The sequence below is a fragment of the Bactrocera oleae genome, chromosome X, assembly GCF_042242935.1.
Source record: "Bactrocera oleae isolate idBacOlea1 chromosome X, idBacOlea1, whole genome shotgun sequence".
Lineage (NCBI taxonomy): Eukaryota > Metazoa > Arthropoda > Insecta > Diptera > Tephritidae > Bactrocera > Bactrocera oleae.
Window position 1 is genome coordinate 20,397,107 of NC_091541.1, and position 18,539 is coordinate 20,415,645.

General features: G+C 34.2%; 1 protein-coding gene across 8 annotated transcripts in view; it reads left to right on the forward strand.

The window, feature by feature from the left end:
* Window positions 1-10,912: 10,912 nt before the first annotated feature.
* The window catches only part of Dyrk3 (Dual-specificity tyrosine phosphorylation-regulated kinase 3), a 199,068-nt gene continuing 191,441 nt past the window's right edge, over window positions 10,913-18,539 (forward strand). For 5 of the 8 annotated variants that reach the window (XM_070112468.1, XM_070112473.1, XM_070112469.1 and 2 more), the window contains exon 1: window positions 10,994-11,427. The gene's annotated coding sequence lies outside the window, so the exon portion shown is untranslated. Of the gene's footprint in view, window positions 11,452-18,539 lie in introns of all 8 variants that reach the window. The other 3 variants (XM_070112476.1, XM_070112475.1, XM_070112470.1) reach the window with 3 other exon arrangements.

Consider the following 18,539-nt stretch of genomic DNA (forward strand, 5'->3'; position numbering starts at 1 on the left):
CTGTATGTGTACAGTCACCCCGCTGTTATAAAATTGAGAAATGTTATTTGTTTCTCCAGCTTGTGAGGTGAATTCTTCGACTGAAAGTTTACAAATGCTCGCTGTCGAACCTGCACCTTCTCGTTCTTCTAACTTCTCTGGTAGAACAATATGCATAATACCCCCTAATAGTTTCAAAGAAATACTTAAGTCGGAAATTCCCATGATTGATTGTGTTAAGACTCCATAATTTTTTGTATACGATATTTTTTTTTCTATTCAATATAGAATATTCATCAACTAATTACAATTCTTGTTTAAAATAAAATAATATTCGAACAAATCCTTTGCAGTTAAATGAAATAAATGTGAAAGCATCTTAATGTTTTATGTAGTTATGGAAAGGTAAAAGCAGAGAACGTATATCATAGAGTTCATGGTGTGCCGATTGTCAAAATGTTCCTCTTGACGGAGGGTTACTCGCCAACTTAAGAGGATCTCACCTCAAACAAATTATAAGCGGATTTCACCAAAATTTTACCCCTGCGGAGCGCAAAATAGCAGAATTGAGCATTTTGAATGTTAAATGAGAAAAATAATGCTAAATTCAATGTTAAGAAATGTACGCTTACAGATTCGTATATTTACAATGCGCAAACGGCTTTGCATATAATTTTAAGATATTCTGCATATACAGGGCGGCTCACGAATCGTGCTACAAAAATTAACCGTAATAAGTTTCTTTTTATCAATCTTTTTTGTATTGTATAAAAAATTTTAATTTTATTTTATACAATTCATTATTCCTCCATGCTCAGCCATGCATATTGGACACCTATTTAGAAAATTAATGCTAGCTGGAGGGTTCAAGTCGGGATTGCCTCAAATATCTATTTAATGGACTGCTTCAGTTCAGTCAGATTTCTGGGTTTGATTTTGTACTCCTCTTGCTTGACATAACCCCATAAGAAAAGACCAAGCGGTCACAAATATTCTTATACATATATATGTAAGTATATGTATAATTATGTGTGCATGTAAACAAATATGAAAGTACCCATTATAATTGTTAATTTGTCTATATGCAACGTATGTATGTAAATATGTACACTCATTGTTTCATGGGAAATCAGAACCATACACACTTTTACAAACATACATCGCATATAATCAACCCTTTTTCATATACAACGTGGCATGCGTAAATGGAAACAAAGTCAACAAGTCATGTGCATATATACGGGCAGATTTGTGTACAAAAAATTCGAATATTTACATACGCACATTCTTTGACAATCCCGGTTAAGTGCCAAAACCAAAGATGCAGATTTTTTGTGCTTTGTGGTACATAAGCGATTGTGGTACTTAAGGAGGGGTACCAAAAAAATAATTCCTATGTATTTAATAAAAAAATATAACCGTTTTCCTTAAAAAATTAAAAAAAAAACCTGAGATGCAGCAAGACACAGGCAGATAAGAGGGATTGGAGGATTGATACTTAACCGGGGTTCACTGTATACAGAAATCAGAGGAATATTGAATATTTTCTTTAAAAAGTTTCTTGAATTTTAAATCGACAAATATACTATGTTGTCACTTTTATTCTAAAATATTTTAATACTCATATTTGCGGGGTTGTCACTTTTCCCTTCTAGAGGGAATATCAGAAATTTTTTCAATTTATGATTTTTAGCTTTTGCCATTGTCGTGAAAAGACGCTTGTAGGCAAAAGCATGCTCGGGGGGATGTAAGGGTATCTGTTTTTATGAATGAAGCGAGGTTGCTTGTCGAAAGTACGCCTGCGTTCATGAATGAAAATGTTGTTGTTGTGTGATTTACTATATATTTTGGCTTCGGCTATTTGGCTGACATATTGACTTGTGACGATTGTTGTTTTTGTAGAACAATGTTTGTAGTTTTTGCGATTTTATATATATGCATATAGGTATATATAATATGTTGACATATAAATCAATGTGCGCACATATAGCAGAGAATGTTAATATATGAATATTTATTAACATTCTCTGCATATAGTGTATTGATAAGTGATAAAATTATGATTTGAATTTCTGAATGCGTACATTCAAATGCGCATGTTCAGATAAATGTACATATGACTATATAGTATTAACATGATAAAAGATATACAATTATATAGCAATGCATATTATGTAAAAACTATATAATATTATTAAATGCCCAAATTGACTATAAATATTATTTCGAAATTCCATAATCTAATAGATCTTATCAGTTTTGCATTCATTCATAAAAATTCGCAAAATGATATTCATATCAATAAATATGATTGCATATAAACGTATAAAAATATAAGCCAAAAGAGTAACATGTGGCTGTAAAATCAACGCAAGTCTTTGAGCATAATTTTTATTCAATGCTCAGCTCTGTTCACTCTCCACTGTTAAAATTTCTCCTTCCGAGTCAGATGTGGTGAAGTCCACTATTAATATTAGGTTTTGATAATTCGCACGCTGGTCCGCAATTGAACCTTCTCTATAATCTACATTCTCTGGTAAAAGTAACTCCATTTGTATTAGAATTCATTTATGTATATACACATACAACATTACCACACAAGAACATTACCAAACTCAATGGTTGACAGATGGTTAGCAATGTACACTGCCTGTCTAGAAGCGGCGTAACAATCCAAAGTGTTCTTTAATAAATCAGAATCAAGCGGATGGTTGAATTGTATTTTCAAATTTATCGTATACAGTTATTACAAGTATAAAAGTATTTTTATGTATTTGATTGTATTTAGACAATAAATTATTTTTTGTACAAAATTTTACTTGAATTTGGCACTTTTTGTTATCCAAAAAAGTAAGTAATTGTAACAAGCCCAAACGCATACACGAATAAGGGTTTATACACGAGCCGTTTTCTAATATATGGTTAAGCGCTTAACCAGAACTTTTTCGGCAACATATTGAAAAATGGTTTTCTCAATATCTGGTTGGCAACCATCTGTTAGTTAAATTCTGGTAAACTTTACCGAAAGAAGAAGTCTTGGCTAGCTGTCAGCTGTAAAATCTATAAGAAAATGCATGCAGGGCGTTTAGACGGGGACTTTTTTGTCGCTCATTATTATTCATAATTGCATTCATATATTCATATTACATACAAAAAAGGGTAATTACATCTAAGTTTCCAAATATAATGCAAATATTCTTTTGAAACCGATCACTGTTGCAACCATGCAAGGAAATTCAAAATGAAAATTAATTGCGTAGCAGCGAGCTGTTGCGGAAAAAAAACGCAAACCGTGTCACCCGAACACGAGCGGCACGGACTCGCCTACGAAAACCGGTTTGGGAAGCAAAAGGAGTCCTTGTCTGAACATGTAGATTAATGACGTTTCTACAGTTTTACGTGTTCACAATGTAAATTTTGTAAACTGTTTTCCCCACGCATTCACAATAATGAAACTATCTTTAAGTAAACTAGACACAACTTGGTGAAAACGGTTCTATTAGGTGGTTCTGTGAGTTAAAGCTATCATCAAGTTATGCTACCATTAAGGATATCACTAAAAGGGTATTGAGAAAACGGCCCTAATAAATCGAGGCTGGAATTAAAGCGCAAATCCTTACAAGAATGATAGTATTTAATATTATGACAATAATTTACCCTTACTTTTTTCGGTTTAGACTGTGACAATTGTTAGGAAAGCAAATGGCACTATGCCGCCATCTTGTGACGTAATTCTTTTGAGTTGAGAAGAAAAAGCTGAGAACAGCTTGTAAGTTGTAAATAAAAATATAAACTTTTTCGTTAATTCGTGAAAACATTTAATTATTTATAGTGAAAAAATCTTACTAAAATAAATAGAATAATATTACGTGAAAATATTTTGGTAATTTTAAACTTAATTTTTTTTATCTATTGACAACATTATTTCTAATTAAGCAAATCTATAAAAGGGATTGTGATTGCGAAGGTTGTATATATTTAAATTTATAGGTATGAAATATATTGATTTTGAAAAATTAAGTGTAGAGTGGCTAGTTGCTATAACTGTTATGCAAATAAACCAACCAAACGACATAGTTGCCAATTAAGTAAATGTGTACGAGCTTTTTTTAATTTTTCTTCGAATATAAAAGTTGTCGAAAAATTGTTAATTTTTTTATAGATAAAATGAATTTCATTATCATAATAATTATAATTTTTTCACCATAATTTAATTTAAATAAATCAGAATTATTATTAATATATGTATATGTTTGTGTATAATACAAGAAACTACGGCTGGATACATCGCAATTGCAATCACTCACTTAATTGGCAATTATATTGTCAATAAATAAAAGTATTTATTTAAAAATTACCAAAATATTTTCCCGTTGGCACGATTACGATTCTTTTGGCGTCGGATACGACATATACGCGCGTAAGTTTTATAGTTTTCGAGATATTATATTTGTATTTAAATTTCAACAATTGTAAAGTAATGCACACTCACAGTTTCAAGAAATGTGTGTGTTTACAATCATGAAAAATTGTGGTGTGAAAAAATTATGAAAACGTTTTCTGTTTACCATATTAAGGGGCAATGGTTCAAAATGAATTTTGTTTCATTCAAATGAATTATATATCATATATTCTTAAATAAATAGAGAAGTTATACATTATTTCGCGTAGAACTCCTTTCTGCACTGGGTTGTCCATAGTTCTTTTGCGTTAAACTCTTTTTTGCACTAGCGGCCTTCGGTCTCGTTTCAAAAGAATAACCCTTGTCTGTCCAACACCGGGGTGTCCATACTTCTTTTGCATTGATCATCGATCGAACACTTGGTTTAATGAAAAGAAGAGAAATACTGAAAGCGGTAATCCTTTATGTGTGTTAGTTACAATCTGTGTGTATACGTATACGATCACTTACATGGCATTCACCTGGTGATTATTTCGTCGCTCATTATCGGCAAATTCTCTATTGGTGTCGCTCTGTTTGTTCACACGAGCGAAAAGAGTCCAGTAACTCGAGTCGAGTTTTTCTGTCATTCCTTTTCAGAAAATTTTCGCAAATGTTTGTGCCGTTCGGCTACGCGACGCTTAAAGTGTGTTGCATATTTCATTTGTATGTTGGAATGTTGGTCTCTGGTTTTGCTTGCAATGAATTACCATGAATGTGGTAGAACAAGATTCATAATACCTACCCGCTTAATAGTTTCAAAGAAATACTTAAGTCGGGAATTCTCTAATCCACCAGAATGTATTGAATATTATTTTCAAGGCCAATTTTATAACAGAAAATCCTAATTTTCTCCTTATTTACAATTTTTTAAAGTATTTCTATTATTCTATGCATACATATTTGCATATAACATTCACCACATAGATAACAGAATTCAAATTTCTGAACGAATGGTATATATTTATTTGAATCCGAGCGCTCTTGCAACCATTCAAAGAATTTGAAAGTGAAAAGGAATGCTAGAAGGGTAGCAGCGAGCTGTTACGAACAAGAACACAAACCGTGCCACCCAAGCACGAGTGGATATTTAACAGAAATGAGAATTTATAGCAACGTTCTCTGGCAGAAATACGTATCTACCGACATAAAGGGACAAATGAAATACTTTGAACAAAAAATACAAATGCTTCTTCACGTATGCGCGATTATTTTTTGTTATATAAACTAATTTTATGATGAAAAATTGATCAAATATGATTTTTTTTGCACAAACGCGGCATGATCAAATGCGGAAAATTATGCAAAAAAGTATATATTTTCCTTTTTTAATCATTTTATAATTTCAATTGTTACAAAATTAATAATTTATGCATGTACATACATACTTATGTACATCAATATGGAGATCATTTACATTCTCTGGTATGTACACATGGAAGAATATAATTTTTGTAATTATCACATATCAATAAATACATACTGCTCTATATGTAAGTATGTATGTACAAATATGCGTACGACATTGCAAAAAAGTAATGCATACACAAATCTACATATGAACATATATGCGTACAAATGCAAGTATGTTAGCCAATAGAAAAAAAATACAAACATTGTTGTACAAAAGCAACAATTGTCTCAAATAACATGAGCAGCACCAGAAATCAATATGGCAGCCAAATCCTAAATTAGTAGTATATGACACATAAACAACATTTTCATTCATGAACACTGGCGCACATGCAATAAGCTAAGTCGTTTTATTCATAAAAACAAACGCTTTACAGATCTCCCCGAGCATGTGTTTGCCTTTTCGCGACGATGGCAAAAGCCAGAAATCATAAATTGAACAACTTTCAGATGTTCCCTCTAGAAGGGAAAAGTGACAACCCTGCAAACCCACAAAATCCAGTAAAGAGTGACAAAAGTGGCAACAAAGCTTTTGTTGATTTAAAATATTTAACAATTCTAAAATATGTTTGTTTACAATTTTAAAATACTTATCCGTGGCTCGCAAAAATTTGCGTCAATATGTATGCTTGTTCATATATAAACATACATATTTACAATGACAATATCTTGGATTTTCTACCAACAACACACGCTTGGTCGTCGCGTCATTGTCATTGATTCTTTGACATGAAAGCATAAAACGTGAGCTTCGGTCATTGGTTGACCGTGCTAACGGAGATTTTACATGAAGTAATGAGTGAACACATCTACATACATATGTTTGTAGACAAATTTACATATACATATATATATATATATTTCAAATGGCATATCAATACTGCCTGCTTGGCATGCATATTATATTCTCTTCAATATTCGCCAGTTGGGCATGTTAAGAGAGCTGTATGTGTACAGTCACCTCGCTGTTATAAAAGCGAGAGATGTTATTTGTTTCTCCAGCTTGTGAGGTGAATTCTTCGACTGAAAGTTTACAAATGTTCGCTGTCGAACCTGCACCTTCTCGTTCTTCTAAGTTCTCTGGTAGAACAATATGCATAATACCCCCTTAATAGTTTCAAAGAAATACTTAAGTCGGAAATTCCCATGATTGATTGAATACCCGTTACTAATATTTACCAAGCCAAATTTATGACAGGAATTTTCTAGTTTTTTGGGAAGTGTTAAAAGTCCATAATTTTTTTTATACAATATTTTTTTTCTATTCAATATAGAATATTCATATATTTTATGTAATTATGGAAAGGAAAAAGTAACTCCTTTTGTATTAGAAGTCATTTATGTATATATTATTACATTCAATACTCTTAAGTGTTATTTAAAATTTAACTTAAATTATTTTGAGTATCTTAATTTTATCCTTATTCACAATTTTTTAAAATATATACAAGTATGTTAATCTATGCATACAAGTATGTTAATCTATGCATACATACTTGTATATTACGTACAAAAATTAGATAACGCAATTAAAATTTCCAAAATATCGTTCATTTGGAAGCAAGCGTTATTACAAAAAAGGAAAGCAGAATTGCGTAGCAGCAAACTATTACAAACAAGAACAAAAAGCGTGCCATCCGATCACGAGCGGCACAGTACGTTTGTCTTTTCTCGTCGTTCCCTCGCGTACAGAAAACCGGTTTGGGCGATAAAAAAAAGTCCGTGTGTGAACTGGGACTTACGCTCTTTTAGCACTTGCTAAGGTTGTGCCCATCTCTGCTTATATTCTATCATTCTTGAAATCTTTATGCCGCTTCTCTAGTAATGTACAAAGCAAACCATCTGTGAAATACATTTCCATTGAGGTTGGCAATGTTCTTGTGTGGGCGTTTGCTACCATGAAATATTCATTCTCGAAATGGCGTCTTATAGGTATATTGGAGCGGATATAGCACATGTTTGAGCTCTTGAACAGTTTTGCGAGGATGACAAAAATTTATGTGGATAATGGAAAAAGTAGAAATCTACTTTTAGATGGACTATAATAACAAAAACATCAAATCCATTAATTTCACGTCAAAAAAGTTTTGGTACAAAAACAAAAGTGAATTAAAAAATGATTGATACAGAAAATATATGATAATTTTAATACTTTGTTGGTCCCCCTTTATCTTTAATTATTGCTTGCAAACGCTGATGCATGCTTTTTACTAGCACCTCAGTGTCAGACTTTGTAATTTTTGGCTCATTCAGTCTAGTGTTATAGTGGTTTTTAACGTGTCCTTGGAAGAAATATTGTGTTGTCGAATTATTTTTTCTAACAAATCCCATATGTGCCCTATAGGATTAATGTAGGGTGATTGTGGTTATATTTGGAGTTGCTTGCAGTTATATAAAAGCCATTCGCAGACTAGATACGACGTGTCGTTATCTTGTTCAAAAAGAAATCGGCTGCTGTCGAGACCCAGTTTTTGCACACTTGGACCCAAATTTTCCTTTAGAATGTTCAGATATATCTATTTGTCCATTTTATCTGTAATAAACTTCGAATTACCCACGCCAGATGCAGCCATACACCCCCAAACCATGGTATTTCCCCCACCATGTTTGGCTGTAAGTATCAAGTTATTTTCTTGCATCTCTGCATTGGCACGCGTCCACACCTTTATTACTCCTTCCGACTAAAAAATGTTGAATTTTGATTCGTCGGTGAATACAACATTCTCCCAAAACGAATCTTTCTTATCAAGAGACTCTTTAGAAAATTTTAGCCGCTTTTTCTTATTTCCTCACAGTTTGAGGATTTACATTTTTTTGAAATTCAAGATTATTCGAAATTTTTACTGCTAAATACGCGGATTTCGTTTAACTGCAACGATGACATTGCGTTCTTCGTAGGGCGTCAAAGTTTTAGGTTCTCCCGACCTGAGTTTTATATTTAGATCTATGTTATTTGTTGCGATATTATAATGTTATAAGCACTTGAATGGTGTTTCCCTACTATGTTGGCAATTTCACGTAAAGCTTTATTTTGCATATATAATTTTAATATTAATTTTCTTACTTCGAGCGAAATTTGTAAACCGCGGCCCATTTTCTTTTATTTCAGCAACTAATTACACTAAGCTTTAAATTTTTACGCTTTTACACTTGATGATGTGTAGTGCTGTTCTAAGAATGTACATAAAAGGGTTTTTTTAACTTTTGTTGAAAGTACAATACAATAGTTGTTAATTTGATTCACTGTATATTCTTGATCTGGAGAACATCCCCTCTCCTCCCATGTCGATTTGTCCACGAAATCGGAGGATGCTATACTAAAGCTTTCCGTACTTTCTTCTACAAATGTATTTTTAGGAAAAGTAAGACTTCATATTATAAGACTTAAATAATTGTTGTATAAAATTTATTAACCAATTTAATAATTAAATATGAGCAATGATATTTACATATGCTTACAATTATCATTAAAATATCAACCATACATACATATGTATGTATTTTATTACTATTTTGCATGTTTTGAATATTACTTTGCTAAATGGCAGCTTACACAACAATACATAAAACATTGGCATTTCATCTTTGCTGGCATCATCCACCGAAGCTTTGCATGGATGTGTGTTCAAAATTTGTGTGCAAATGAAACAACTCTTTCAAACCATCAAAATGACAGTTAATTACTAGCAATGTATGGCATGTAATATATTTAGGCATCAATTGCTAAACATTTGCAATGTGTTGTCTCCATTGGCAACATTGCTAGAGTTTCAGATTTTCAGATATCTTTAATTGCCTGTCGAGAGAACCAGTTATTGAAAATGTAAGGCATGACCAGACAGAAACATTAACAAGAAATTGCCGAATATGAGAGTTAAATCTTTCTAGTGTAAACAGACCGATCTAAAACAAATGGCACCCTTCACGCGTTCAATATTTATTGTGATATTTTCATCGTGAACAATATTGATTATGGAAGTATCGCGAGTTAATGCTATACGTTCAATAATTATTACGACAGTATTTATTCAAATAAATAAATAATATGTTAAAAAATCGTTTGCTTAATGAAATGTTAGAAATTGTCAAAATGAAACTGAAGAAAAGTTACTCTGGTTTTGAAGAAATAAATCTAATGCAGAAGTTAGATCAATCAAATACTAGCAACCATAGTTAGGAATTCGCCGGATCTTTGAAAATGCTAAATTTTTTATATATATATAAATAAATAATACAATTTTAATAAAAATCGTATGATTTTGAATTATTTTCAATACTTTGTTTCGTTGTATGGCGAATTTTCAAACATATTGTCGTGAATCGCGCAATTAATATTGAACGTTGATCACGCGATTCATTAACCGCGATATTAAAATATTTACATTGTTTTCTGGTATGGTTCGCAGGCCATTATGTGAAATGCCACACCTTTAATATATATGGACCGCGATATAGGGGCCCAATTTTTATTGAACGTGTAGCGTGTAATAATGATGAATTGCGATACATATCACGTTTTATATATTGAAATCCCATTCGCTGATCGTAGATCGGACGTTAAACATTAATATTGATCGCGAGATCCACAAAAATTTGTATGTAAAATGGGAATATGACGAGCAAAGTAATTAATAATATTATATACCGTGCTATCTATATTAAAATTGTATTATGTTTTTATATTGATGTTAATAAAAATTTCAGTTGGTAGGACGTATTGTTTTTGCTCCAATGACTTCTTTGAATATATTTCATCAATGCAATAGAATGTTTTTTCTTCCGTTTTCTTTAATGAAGCAAAACTATTAATTAACATACGAGTATGTGTTTCAGAAACTCACTTCATTTCGAATATATACTTACTTAATTATTATTGATCGTGTAGCATTCAGTCGCGATCCGACAATCATCAATATAAGTAGATCATTCAAAAAACACAATATATAATTATATTATTTGCCACCTACACGTTCAACATTTAACGCGAACCAGGATCGCCGTCAATAGATATTGAACGTGTAGCAGTCCCGAAAGAGATTTTACAGCGAGATGAATGAATCCGACATGCATCGATACACCGAATATGATAAAATCGATGTCCTCATTGTGCTTTTAAACACTACATAGCAAAATATGGGTTAAAAGGTGTGCAATAACTATGCATAAAAAGTAATTGTGAAATCTCATCTCCTTAATTTGTGCTAGTTTAAGTGCCAATATAACTGTGGATTTTGCGTGCATACGAATGTACTATTCATTTTATGTTTTTGCTGACATTTTTGTCACCCATCTTGAGAGTAAATCAAATGATTAGTATATCCGTGAAATAGGAAGTGAAAGATTTTATGACAAATTTAATAGAGTGAAATATTTGATGTGTGACCTTATTGCCAATCAGTTTTAACTCAAACACATCAAATAGTTATTTTAATCTTGAATGTTTTCAATTACGTTCTTATTTACAATAAAATTAAAGTATTCGGTATTCGTACGTGGTACTAAATATGAATATACATAATATTGGATGAAGACTTTTGATAACTTATCAAGCGCTTTAAATTTGGAAGGCTAATTAATTTATTAATTTTCATCAGGTTTGTGGTGATAAAATTGAAATGGTGTGTTTATGGTATATAAAATGGCTGGGCGTTAGTATAGCATCCCCCGAATTCGGGCATAAAATGGGTATGACGGATAGAGGATGTTCTTTAGATTAAGATTATATTGGGGTGGGCTTTAGTTTAGCATCCCACGATTTCAGGGTTAAGAAAGGTATGGTTGGATAGAGGAGATTATCCAGATCACGAATATATCAAATTATTGCCGCCGAAAACTTATAGTTTTCGGGATATTTGCATTTTAAGTTGAAAATTTCACAAATTTCATTTTACAATTTCTCGATGTATGGTTATCTTTTCTTTTATATTATGCACTTATTATACACTAACTTTTCACTTCAATGTTTCTACATATTTATTTTAATTAAATATTTAAGTATTTGCTTTAAGTGAGCATTTAATTTTTACACAATTTTCGTAATATGAACAATAACAAATGGGATCCATGTTGTCAGATAATAAGTGTTGCCATATCTCTCTATTATATATAAAAGTTTTCTGCTGCTGTCGAGAATCAACTAACATAAGAGCGAGCTAGCTCGCGCTCGGCGGGGGGCGGACGTAGGCGAGCGAGCGAATCGATCGTCCCGGAGCGCAGCGGAGGGCGCCTAGTCTATTATATATATATATATATAAATATATATTATGAAAGCGAATTAAAATGAACAATAAAAGAGGATTATACCCCAAATACATGAACTATAATTTTGTTCATTCCCTTCTATCGATAAATTATGGTATTGGATTGGCCAGGGTTATTTTTTTAAAGCGCGGCCGAAGGCCGCCAGTGCGGAAAGAAGTTTGACGCGATTAAATTATGAACACCCCGGTGTTGTACCCACCTGGGTTATATTTTTGAAGCGCGGCCGAAGGCCGCCAGTGCAGATAAAAAATCTTAACAAAAAAAAAGCAATGTTAAAGAGAATATATCACTCTCTATAAACTTCAATTTTTATTAAGGATAATTATAATAACAGTGAAGATTTTGAAAATTTGATATATGAATACATATGGCGTAAAAATATAGTAAATCAGCATTATGATCCATTTGTGAAATTATCAGATGCAATAAAACATACGTTTAAGCCATAAAACCTTTTTCTTTTATTAAAATGGAAAATTAAGTTCATAATATTTTGTAGAGGGTGATTGGGTTTTTTATTTATTTTGATTGCTTTCATCCTTTGGATATGACAACACGTATTATCTGACAGCATGGAACCCATTTGTTATTGTTCATATTACGAAAATTGTGTAAAAATTAAATGCTTATTTAAAGCAAATACTTAAATATTTAATATAAAATAAATATGTAGAAACATTGTAGTGAAGTGTTAGTGTGTAATAAGTGCATAATATAAAGGAAAAGATAACCATAAAAAAGATAACCATATAAATAACTCGAAAACTATAGGATCTGGAGAATCTCCTCTATCCAACCATACCCCTCTTAACCCTGAAATCGTGGGATGCTAAACTAAAGTTTTCCCGGATTTAGATATAGTCGTAGGAGATCAATAGTGTTTTCGAAAAATTCGCGATTAAAGTCGAAAAATTCATAAATTAAAGGGGTCGGCTTTAGAATAACGTCCCAGGCTTTCGGGGATAAAGATCAAGAATATATATAGATATAGCCGCGGGAAAGTTATAGTTTTCGAGATATTTACGTTTAAAGTTGAAAATTTCAACTATTCAAAATACGTATTTTTGCGATTTAAAATGAATTATACACTTATATTTTTCACTTTTATATCCACTAACACTTGACTAATTCGTTTTTAGAAATTTTTTTTATATTAAATGCTGCAAAAATAGCTTTATTTTAATATTTAAATCATTCTTCAATTTGATTAATTTTGACAATAACAAAATGGTTGTGAATGTCAAAACACCAGTGTTGCCATACTAATATATTTTGTAAATGAAGAAAAATAAAATAAACAGAGATTGTACCCTAGATACAGGAAACAACGCAAAAAGAAGTTCTGCGCGAAAAATATTTTGATAGACCCCGGTGTTGGACCGACCAGGGTTATTTTTTTAAAGCGCAGCCAAAGGCCGCCAACGCAAAAAGTAGCTATGAGCGAAAAATATTTTGATACATCCCGGTGTTGGACTGACCAGGGTTATTTTTTTTGAAACGCGGCCGAAGGCCGCCAACACAAAAAGAAGTTCTACAAGAAAAAGTAAGATTGTCATAGAGGGTACAACATAATACTTGACATCAATGCTTTGTAATAGTTTATTTCTCTAGGTTTTGGATTCCTGTATTTGGGGTATTACCTGTTTTAATTTCTAACAGTTCAATTACAAAAGATGTCTATAAGGTAACACTGGTTATTTGAAATTTTGCAACCCTTTTGTTATTGTCAGAATTAATAGAATTTAACAATAATTTAATTATTGAATTAAACTATTTTTGCACTATATAATATAAAATAAATGTGTACAAACGAATTAGTGAAGAGTTAGTGGATATAAAAGTGGAAAATATAAGTGTATAATTCATTTGAAATCGAAAAAATGCGTACTTTAAATAGTCGAAATTTTGAACGTTAAACAAAAATATCTCGAAAACTATAGGTTTCCCTCGGCTATATCTATATATATTCTTGATCTAGAGGATCTCCTCTATCCGCACATACCCATTTTATCCCCGAAAGCCTGGGACGTTATACTAAAGTTTTCCCAATTAAAGTATGTAATTTTTCTATATTTTATAAATTTTACACTTATATTTGTTATTGTGCATATAACGAAAATTGTGTAAAATGTATAGTTTAGGCCCCCAATTAAGGAGGCCTCAAAAATAATTTTTTTTTTTAAATCGTCTTAGTTTCACGGGAAGACTAAAAATCCGAATTTTGTTTTTTTGGAGATGAATGGGTGGAAAATTCCTTTCGCATCATCAGTGCTATCGTCGCAGCAGCGGTATGTGCCGCTTGCAGGTCACTAAAAACCCCCTCTCTAAGGAACCGTCGCCCACCTGGAACCGCTTTTGCATTACTTCAGGGTGGCGTTCCATTTTTCTCATTGAGAGGTTTACATCTGCGCACCTGCGTCTAGGTGCCGCTTTTTGTTGCGTAGCAAATTTGCAGCGAATTTCGGGATGATCCCCCAGTTTGCTTCGCTCTCCAGCATGACGCTGATTAAGTTGTTCGTGTTTATTGGACCAACCCGGTTGTTGTTGTTGTAGCGGCAGAATTTTGTCGAGAGGACAGTCCTTGGCCGGAAAAAATCCGGGGCCGTTCCGGTTACGTAGACCCGACTGTTATGGAAACGGGACCAACCCGGTCTTCTACGGCGGTACGTTCCCGTTGCCATCTCGTAAATTCAAAGAATGTGTGTTCAGCGTCGTCTTCTGTCGCGTCGTTGTATGGGCATGACAGCTTTTCGACTATTCTCATTCTGTGGAGATACTTTTAGAGGTATCCGTGACCGAATAGCAGTTGTGTCGTGTAGAAGTCAACTTCTCCAAATTTCCGGCTTGTCCATAAGGTTACATCTTTTATGAGTCTGGCCGTCCATCTGCCGCGACTCTCATCTTCGTTGCCATGCTGACATCGTATCTTTCTTTATTTGTTCGATTGCTCTCTTATTATTCTCAGATGTTTTCTTTAGCTCCCACAGCTTTTTCCTTTCGTATGCCAAGAGATCAATTGGGATATTACCGCTTATAACTAATATTGCATCGCCTGACACTGTTCGGTAAGCTGATGCAACTCCACTGGGGTCCACTCCAAGGGCTGCGGCGTGGTGTACTTTGGCCAATACCTTACGCTGATTTTTCTTTTTTAGCACATCTGCTATCGTATAATAGGACGCTGATGGTCGTGGACATTAGGAGCTTTCTCTTTTCTTGGCTGGGCCCCCTATGTTGGCCCTTAGTCTGTTGAGTTGGGAGGTGATTTTCACTGCCTTTCCTGTGGCGTGCTGGATTTGTACCCAGAAAGTTAATCTGGGGTCCAGTCTGACAATCTGTGAGCGGAAAGTGAATTTTTTCAATAATTTATTTATTTACAAATATATATAAGGCACTTGCACATATTTTTCAAGTCACTTAGTTGTTAAAAGCTTCTTTTGAAAAAAAATACAGAAAAAATGTAACAGTCCCAATTTCTTTTGCTCCGCGATCTGATGGTATGAACGAATATCGGAGATCGTCGAACTCCTTTCCGCACTGGCGGCCCTCGGTCGCGCTTCAAAAAAATAACCCTGGTCGTCTCAAAACCGGGGTGTTCATAATTCAATCGCATCAAACTCCTTTCTGCACTGGCGGCCTTTGTCCGCGCTTCAAAAAAATAACCCTTGTCGGTCCAACACCGGGGTGTTCATAAACTTTACATATACCGTGTTAGTCAATAAAAGGTGCATAATATAAAATAAAAATTTACTATTAGAGAAATATTATATACACAATATATCGAGAAATTGAAAGATAAAATTTGTAAAATATCTAACTTGAAATGAGAATATCTCGAAAACTAGAATCTCCTTTATCCATCCATACCCATTTTAATCGTGAAATCGTGGGATGGTATACTTAAGCATCCACATATTTTTCACATATATATTTAATTATAAATGTTGCACAAATAGTTTTAAATCGTAATTAAAGTTTTAGCTGGAATTAAGAATAGCATCCCCCGAATTCGAGGTTAAAATTGGTAGGTACTGAAAGAGGGTTCTCCAGATTAGGAAATTATATATATTATTTAGTTGCCGTTGATTTATGTTTTTTGAGATATTTGTGTTTAAAGTTCAAAAATTCAACTATTTAAAGTGCGTATTTCTTCGATTTATAATGAGTTTTAACGGTAACGGCCGCGAAAATTATACTTTTTTTAAATCGTCTTATTTTAACACGAAGATTACAAATCCGAAAGCGGAAAGTGAGTTTTTTCAATAATCTATGTATACTTTTATATACAACATATTTAACACACTTTGCACCTACATATTTTTGAAGTAACTTAGTTGTTGCTTTTGTTGCTGTAGCGGCAGAATTCTGTAGAATCCAGATCACTTAGCTGTAATTACCCGTTCAACAAGTTAGACATTTTCTTGTGAAAAAAAAAATACTGAAGAAATGTAACAGTCACAATTTCGAGGACGCTTTAGTATACCATCCCACAATTTCTTTTTGGAATACGCTTGAAATAAATGTAAATGGGAGGGGGCAGCTGGACGGCAGTGCCACTGCTTCTGGACTGGAGAGCAGATTGTCTGCGCTAAACCAGTCCATTATAGAGGCATATAACGGCAGCTGCTCCCTAAAGACGACCACTAAGAGCCGAGGTTGTTCCTGGAGGTCAAGTCGGCTCTCAGAACTACGAAAAACGGTACGCAAGCTATTTAACAAGGCCAAGCGTACCGGAAACTACAAGTGCAGCCTAACTGCTTACAACAAGGATATTAGGTCAGCAAAGCAGAAGAGCTTCAGGAAGTTCTGTGAAAGCGTCTTCTCAACGCCTGCAGCTGCAAGGCTGCATAAGGCTCTGGCCAAAGGCAATACGGGAACAGTACCAAGATCCGATGTGATCTATACGTCCAGCGCAGAGGAAAGAACCACGGTTCTTCTACTTGCGCACTTCGAGGAGGCAATTCGAGAAGACCAGATTCGACCTATGGTCGAACGACAGCCATCACGTTTAGATGGGACAGTTGTAAAACAGCTCTTCACTGCAGACTCCATCAAGTGGCCTGTGGCCTCCTTCGAAAAATAAAGTTCGTTAGATGGGGGTGAGGTTTGTATGCGCCTTCCTAGACATCGAAGGTGCTTTTGACAATACGTCTAACGAAAGCGTGTCAAGAGCACTAGCGAAAAGGAGTGTGGCAGCACCGGTACGCAGATGGATTGAAGCCGCACAACGATAGCTGAAACCCCAGTAAGCGATATCAGAATTCGTCTTAGGATTTGGCAAAGGGAAGATAATCTCGTCCCTACAGATGAGGATCCTAAGCGAAGAAATGCCAATAGCCCTTCTCATAAGGGACAGCATTACCAAAGCAGTAAGCTTCACTAGGAAGTTCAAAGTTACCCTTGGCAGTAAGGCGAAGTGGATCGATTCCTCGCTGGACCTACTGCTAAGGGATAGTACTATCAAGTGGTACACCGACTGCTCGAAAACGGCGGAGGGGATTGGTGCAGGGGTCACAGGACCATCAAAAATTGTAGGACCAGAACCATGCGTAGCGCTTGGTCCACACACCATTAAAGACCTGCTCCGTAAAGAGGAAAGAGCAGTCAGGGAGAGACATTGGACACATCTCCAAGGTATGCGCCATGCCAGGTTGCTGATGGGGGGTTTCGACCTCAGACGGTTTAAAACCGTAGTCAATCTCCTGAGAAATAAATTTCGGCTGCTTGCGCGTTCGGCCATTGCAGGCTCAATAAACATCTATTAATCATGGGCTTAGTCTCTTCTGCAAACTGCCGGTTCTGTGACATGGAGCCGGAAACCCCAGAATACCTTCTAGTGGACTGCACAGCAGTCTGCAGACGCAGAATTAAGGCCCTGGGATCCATGTTTCCCAACAGTGATCGCATCGCTTCACTAGCACCTAGCAGTATATTAAAGTTCATCTATATGCTGGGCTAGATGAGTCGTTGTGACTTAGGGGAGGGCACAATAGACCACAGTTCACCGTGCATACCTCTATCCATATCTATCTATCTATATCCCACGATTTCAGGGTTAAGAGGGATATGGTTGGATAGAGGAGATTCTCTAGATCATGAATATGCTGCCGGAAACTTATAGTTTTCGAGATATTTGCATTTAAAGTTGAAAATTTCACAAATTTTATTTTGCAATTTCTCAATTTATAGTTAATTTTCCTTTTATATTATGCACTTACACTTCACTACAATGTTTCTACATATTTATTTTATACTAGAAGACCCCGGCCACGCCTTAATGTGGCTAAGGTATAATTAAATTATATTGAGTAAGCAGTTTAATTTAGTAAAATGTTATTATCAAAACTAATTTCAGGTTTTTTTTCTGTCCATATAGCTCGATGACTGAGCCAGTTATGATTTAAATAATTATTTTGTGCGACTGGGAAAATACGGGCAATTAATT